The 7,411-nt window shown below is 44.4% G+C and overlaps 1 protein-coding gene and 1 non-coding gene across 3 annotated transcripts in view; one reads left to right on the top strand and one right to left on the bottom strand.

The window, feature by feature from the left end:
- Positions 1-7,411, bottom strand: part of Stxbp1 (syntaxin binding protein 1) — a 62,321-nt gene that overhangs the window by 39,128 nt on the left and 15,782 nt on the right. The window lies entirely within an intron of this gene.
- Positions 7,042-7,169, top strand: LOC115063690. Its single transcript, XR_003843573.1, has one exon. It is a non-coding gene; the product is annotated as a small nucleolar RNA SNORA31 (small nucleolar RNA).

A 7,411-nucleotide genomic window follows, 5' to 3' on the forward strand; every position in this document is an offset into this window, starting at 1 on the left:
TGCTCTTCCAAAGGTGCAGAGTTCAAATCCCAGGAACCACATGGTGGCTCACAACCATCTGTAACGAGATCTGACTCCCTCTTCTGGAGTGTCTGAAGACAGCTACAGTGTACTTTCATATAATAAGTAAATAAATCTTTAAAAAAAAAACAAAAAACAAAAAACAAAAACAAAAACAAAACCCCAGGCAGGCAGAGGTGTAGCTTGGAGGTGGGGTGCTTGCCCAGCAGTGGAAGGCGCAGATCTGAGCACTAGCATCACAAAATAAAATAATGCAAAACATAAAAAAACAGATAAATAATATTAAAAATACATCTAATGCTTGTTTCAAGAGGCTGAAGTAGGAAGGTGGCAAGTTCAAAGCCAGCCTAGGTAATAATTGGAAACCATCTCCAAGCTCCCATCATGAGCCTGTGCGGCCTTGGGAGCTGGCAGAAGCTGCTGCTGTTCCTCCAGTGACTGCTACACTGTTGGGGAGCAAACACAAGGTCCTGGGTTCAATCCCCAGTACCATAAAAGGGAAACAAGGGAAAATCCTTTGTAATCTTGCCAACCTAAATATATTTAGTTAACTTTTAGTTCACTTTATACTAGCTTTTCTATGTGACTTCATATAGCTGAGATCATCTTTCATGGTTTTCTTTTACTTTATATACTCATTTTCCTATGTTAGTAAAACTGCATCTTGGATGGGAGGATATGCTCAAAGTACTCTATGTACTCGCATGAAATAGTCTCATGTAACCCTGCCTTAAAATTAAAATATAAAAATAAGATTAATAAGAGAGAAATACTTCTACTTCTTGGGACTTAATTGTTTGTGGTCCTTTTAGGGGATTGAACTTGGGGCCCCACACATACTAGGCAAGTGCTCCGTCACTGAGCTACAGTCCCAGTCAGACCCCTAGGATTTTAAATGCCAGCACAATAGTCCACAGATTACTCAAAAATATTTCCTGTGATATACTTATTTTGTGGTGTAGTGAAAAACTGGACAGAACATGTTTGAGCAAATTAGGTTATATTCCTTTAATAGACTAGTGTGTACCCATTGGAAATAATGATATAGGAAAACACACATTCATGCCTTCACTCCCTCAGTGAGCACTGGCTGGGGGCCCAAGTGTAGCAGATACTGGAGGAGCAACACAAGCTTCAGCCAGCTCCCAAGGCCTCACAGACTCACGATGGGAGCAACCACTCGATGAAAGCAGTACCCAAAGTGTCTCCTGTGTGCCTGGAAAAGAGTATGCCAGGGTCCAGGTCACAGCACAAACAGGGATGGAGCAAGGCCATCCCAGGAAGTCAGTCCTGACTAAGAAGCAGCCACCAAATAGAGAGAAGAGAGGGACACTCAAAAAGCTTGTAGGGGACAAAGAAAAGACACTTGACATCGGCTTGGGGCTGAATAGGTGTGTATGGGCTTCGGATGGAGGCAGACGACAGGCTTATGGGTTGATGGCTTGGTCCCTGATGTGCTATAATTCAGAGGTAAGCAGTCACCAGACCTGGAGCTTGTCAGTGGAGTCATCCATTGGTGGATTTATTTTTTTATATTTATTTTTATTTTATATTTATTTTTATATTTATTTATTTATTTAATGTATATGAATACCCTGTAGCTGTCTTCAGACACACCAGAAGAGGNCATCGGATCCCATTAACAGATGGTTGTGGGCTACTATGCGGTTGCTGGGAATTGAACTTTTTATCTTTTATTGGATGAGTGGTGTGGACCCATGGAAGGTGGGGAGGTAACCTGAGGTACTGTGGATGGAGATGGAAAAAGCAGGCCAATGTGACACATATTGTATAACAAACGCCAGCACTTGGGACAGGAAGAGAAGAGAAGAGGCAGGAGACTACTGAGGGGTACAAAGAAAGGAGACATGGACATTAGGAGGGTACCAGGAGTCTTATTTTATTTTGTGGGTTGGGGAAGCAGCTCGGTGGTTAAGAGCACTGGCTGCTTCTTCTAGAGGACCTGGGCTCCATTCCCAGCACCCACATGGTGGCTCACAACCATCTATAGCTCCAATTCCAGGGAATCAAATAAAATCAAATAAAACCCTAAAACTTTAGGGGCTGGAGAAACAGCTTAGCGGTTTGGAGAACTCACTGCTCTTGCAGGGGACTTGGAGTCTGATTCTCAGCTCCCACAAAGTGACTCAACTGCAGCCCCAGGCCCAGGGGATCTGACACCTTCTTCTTCTGGCCTCTGTGGTCACTATATGCAAATGGTGCAATGACATACATACTGGAAAAATACCCATATACATAAAATAAAAATAAACAAGCGATGGTGGCTCACACCTTTAATCCCAGCACTTGGGAGGCAGAGGCTGAGGCAGGTGGGTGTCTGTGAGTTTGAGGCCAGTCTGGTCTAGAGGCCAGCCAAGCTACACTCCAGACATGAGCTCGGCTGCCTTTGACAGGCTCTCAGTGAGACAAGAACAGACTAGAGGGAGAGGGAGGACAGACAGAGAGATGACCTTGACAATCCTTTTCAGAAAGACTTGCTAAAGGTAGCAGAGAACAAATAAACCAAGAGAACAGAGATAAGAAAGTAAAGGAAGGTTTTGTTTGTTCTGAAAGATGTGAGATATCAGAACATTTGGCTTTGGCAAAAACAAAAGAAGGGTGGATCAGGATCCTGCCTCCCCTTCTAGGAGAGGGGCATGGCCCACCTGACCTGGGCGGGAGGGGCTGAGACCACAGGATGCTGTAATGGGCTGGTGGAGATGATGATATCAGCTGGGGTGGGGGTGAGGGGATAAGTGACAGTGGAAGATTTGAGAAAAATAGATACCTTGTATCTTCCTAGAGATCACGGAAGTGAATTTCCGCAGTTTACCATTTCTGGACAGTTCTAAAAGCTAATTTGGGATTTGTGACCACAGTTTTAAGTAAAACCAGGAGCCTGGATTTCTATTTTACCTTTTGAGGCTACATAGTCCAGGTTGACCTCAAATTTGCAATGATCCTGCCCCTGCCTCCTGAGTGCTTTGATTGTGGGGTCCTCTATGCCTGGCTCTCCTTCCATCTTTAGGGGTTCTAGGGATGGGATTCATGTCAAGCCCACTCACCCATCTCTTCAGCCCTACAACTTTTACACAAAGTCACATCTAGGGCACTAGAATCCTATGTATTTCATTGAAGGCTGGCATGTCAATGTTTCAAAGCAAATACAACTGGGTTTGATGTTGTTTTGTGACCTTGAAGTTATTTATTCTCTCTGTGCCTTAACTTCTTGACTTATACTGGGAATACCTGAGTTGAGGGCTTTTTAATTAATTAATTCTTGAGACAGGGCTGTCCTGGAATTTGCTCTGTAGACCAGGCTGGCCTCAAACTCATAGATCCACCTGCCTCTGCCTCCCAAGTGCTGGGATTGAAGGCGTGCGCCACCGCCACCTGGCTAATTTTCTTATTTTTACGATTATAATGTAATTACATAATTTCCCTTCCTTTCCCTCCCTCCAAGCCCTCCCTTATGTCCTTTGCTGCTCTACTGAAATTCACAGTCTCTTTTCCCTCTAATGTTATACATACAGCCATTTTTTAAAAGTATAAATGCACAGGCAAACTGGAAAAACGTAGAGCAAAATGTTGCCTTTATGAGACAAAATGATTAGCTCTAATTGCTGGTATGCCCCAGTGTTGCTCTGTGCTTCGACTAGTACAAACAGACAAGCAAGCCAACTAGAAAACAGAACTCAGTGCCCTGGAACCACTGTGGAGGGCCTCCTCTACATTCCTTTGAGGTCTTCTGTTGAAAGAACTCTTGGAGTGTGGAGGGGGCATCAAAGCGCAGGTGTCCTAGGTTTTAGTTAAAGTCAGCGAAATTCCCAAAGCAGAACCACCTTGGCTGAATGCAGGACTCTCGAAGGACAGGACACTCTCTCACAAAAGGTGTGCCTGCCTGTGGCTGTGCTGGGGTTGTGACCTGGTAGGGGAGCTAAGTGTGTGCTCTGCCACTGAGCTATATACAGTCCAGCCCCCTCTGCTTTATTTGAACTTAACAAATGACTCAGGCTGAATATATCTTTTGCTACCAAAACTTTATTTATTTATTTATTTATGGTTTTTTTTTTTTTCGAGACAGGGTTTCTCTGTACAGCCCTGGCTGTCCTGGAACTCACTCTGTAGAACAGGCTGGTCTCGAACTCAGAAATTCNCCTGCCTCTGCCTCCAGAGTGCTGGGATTAAAGGCGTGTGCCACCACGCCCGGCTCCAAAACTTAATTTAAATGCAGTAAAAAGATATTGCTCAGGAGACATTCAGATTGGGGAATGTGGAGACACAATGAGAAAAGTCCAACCCAGCACAAGTGTTCACAGGCGTGCCTAACTGGTGCATCTGCATCCTTCCTACAGCCTTATCTCGTCCCCCAAATCCTCACAGCATATATTTGTCCTGGGTATTATTAACAGCCAATCCTAGCGATGCCCTACATTCTTTAATCCAATACCAAAAAGGAAACATGGATTAGAGCCCATTTTAGCATGGAGAATCAAGTGGCCTGGGCTATTTTCTATCTCATATAATCCCATCTCGTTCCCTCAAGTTTGCAGAGCTCCTCTATAGGAAGAGAGACCAAGAGACCTCTAGAGCCGGTCAAGTACTCAACCAAAATGTTTCCACCATCCACCTCAGGTCACACAAGCTTGAAGACCTGAGTGGGAACCTCATACTTCAAACACAAAGCCAGGCATTGTTGCATGTACTTGCAACCCAAATGAGAGAAAGGCAGACAGGAGGGTTCCTGGGGCTTGTGAGGCAGCCAGCTTTGCTTAGGTGAAGCCAAAGTCCCTGTCAGAGACCATCTCAGAAAGCAAAAAGGTCAGCTCTGGAGGAACAACACCCAGTGTGTCCTTGATACACACACACACACACACGCACACGCACACGCACACGCACACGCACACGCACACACACACGCACACGCACACGCACNACGCACACGCACACGCACACGCACACGCACACGCACACACACACGCACACGCACACGCACACGCACACGCACACGCACACACACACACACACGCACACGCACAAGCACACGCACACGCACACGCACACACACACACACACACACACACACGCGCGCGCGCGCGCGCGCGCACGCGCGCGACTACATTCACTTTAGTGAACTTAGTGAACTGGAGCCTAGCTAGGGTTGCGGCATGAGAACAGATGCCCCGGCCTTCAGGGTAGCAGGCCTTGATGAGTACTCCCACAGGCCCCAGTCAGAGCTGAAGGAGGTGACTCAGCCCAGGAGCTCTCCAGTCCCACACAGACCCAGTGTTCAGAAGACCCAGTTCAAAGTCCATAGCTTGAACAGAAGTCTTAGAGGTTTTCCCATGGGGCCTTGCTGGGACACTTGTCTTCACTCTTGAAGAACAATACAGGTAAACAATGGCTGTCCTAAAGTACAGTCTGCAAACCAGATGGATCAGGAAAACTCTTCCCTTAATCCTTCCACAAATGCAGGGATCCTGTGGTGTTATATAAACGCAGAGACACAGAGACCCTCAGGTGAGAAGAGTCACCATCTCAGCATCTCTCTCTGTACTCACTTGCTGGGTTGTTGGTTTGTACCAGTGCCAGACCCAGGATCTTATGTATGACAAACTTATGTTCTACCACCAAACTGTACCAACACCAACCCTATTTTTGTTTTATTTTTCTGGGTATTTTTTGGGGGGTGCTTGTTTTGTTTTGAGACAGGGTCTCACTATGTAGCTCTGGCTGTCCTGGAACTCACTATGTAGACCAAGCTGGTCTCAAATTCACAAGAGAGTTTGCCTGCCTCTGCCTCGGCTAGGTCTGAAGATGTGTACCATCACACCCAGCAACTATTTTACACAATTAGATCACAAAATTCTTTTCAAATCTCCCATTTAAAAAAAGCAAACAAACAAAACGACAACAACAAACAGTCTAGTCTAGAGATTAAGTTCCAGGACAGCCAGGGCTACACAGGAACTGTGGGAGACAGTTCCTTGAAAGCACACAGCCAGCCATGGGTATGTATAATCACCCTTACTTTACACAGTAGAATTTTGAGGCTCAGGGAATCAAATTGTCTAGTTACAAAACAAAATGTACATGAAGATTCAAAAGAACATATAAAAAAACAGTTTATTTTAATTAATTATGTGGGGAAATGAAACATAAAACCCAAGCATTGTAAGATAAAGCCATAGAACACCTGCATACTACTATGGTGGATGAAAAATAGCAGAGCCATTATGTGTGTGTGTGTGTGTGTGTGTGTGTGTGTGTGTGTGTATAAAAACATTATATATACATGTATGTGTATATACGTTACACACACACACACAACAACAACAATTGAACAAAAAGAGTTTATAAATTTGAGTGAAAGCAAATCAGAAAAGGAGGTAGTACATAAAAGGGAATAGAGGAAATGAAGTAATTACATAATAATCTCAAAAATAAGAATTAGAGCCAGGTAGTCGTGGCACATGCCTTTAATTCTAGGACTTGAGAGGCAGAGGCAGGGAGTTCTGTTTGAGTTTCAGACCAGTCTGACCTATAGAGCAAGTTTCAGGACAGTTAGGGATCCACAAAGAAACCCAGTCTCAAAAAACGAAATAAATAAATAAACATACAAATCATTTTTTAAAAGTCCAAGTTCAGCCAGGCAAGGGGAGGCAGAGGCAGGTGGATCTCTGTGAGTTTGAGGTCAGCCAGGGCTACATAATGAGACCCTGTCTCAAAAAACAAACACGAAAGAATCCAAGATCCTTGCTACGTAATGAGTTCAAGGCCAGCCTAGACAAAGCCCAGTGTGGGGATGTACATCTTTTTGATCCCAGTACTTGGGAGGTAGAGGAAGGCAGATCTTTATGAGTTCCAGGTCACCCTGGTCTATATAATAAGACTGTCTAAATAAATAAATAAATAAAGGAAGAAGGAAGGAAGGAAGGAAGGAAGGAAGGATGGATGGATGGATGGATGGATAGATAGATAGATAGATAGATAGATAGATAGATAGATAGATAGATAGATTTGCATGCATTGATAGCCCTTGAACAGTTTGTGGTTGTTCTTCTGGTCTGTACTAGGATGCAAAAGAAAAGCTCCCTGAGCGTTCTGCCTGCCTCTGTGTCATCTAGATTGAATTGGAGTGTACATCTATGTGGTAGGGAAGTTGGGAAAACTCTTCATGTAATCTTATTTTCCATCACTTGTCGCCATAGCTGGCTGCTGCTTACCATCCATACAATACCAGGACTTTAGACAAACAGGGCTGACACGTTATTTTGACCATGATTTACATGAAGTGGAGGCATTGTTTTAAAGAAAATTGTCAGGGGTCTGGAGAGATGGCTCAGTGGTTAAGAGCACTGATTGCTCTTCCAAAGGTCCTGAGTTCAAA

This window comes from Mus pahari, chromosome 3 (assembly GCF_900095145.1).
Source record: "Mus pahari chromosome 3, PAHARI_EIJ_v1.1, whole genome shotgun sequence".
Lineage (NCBI taxonomy): Eukaryota > Metazoa > Chordata > Mammalia > Rodentia > Muridae > Mus > Mus pahari.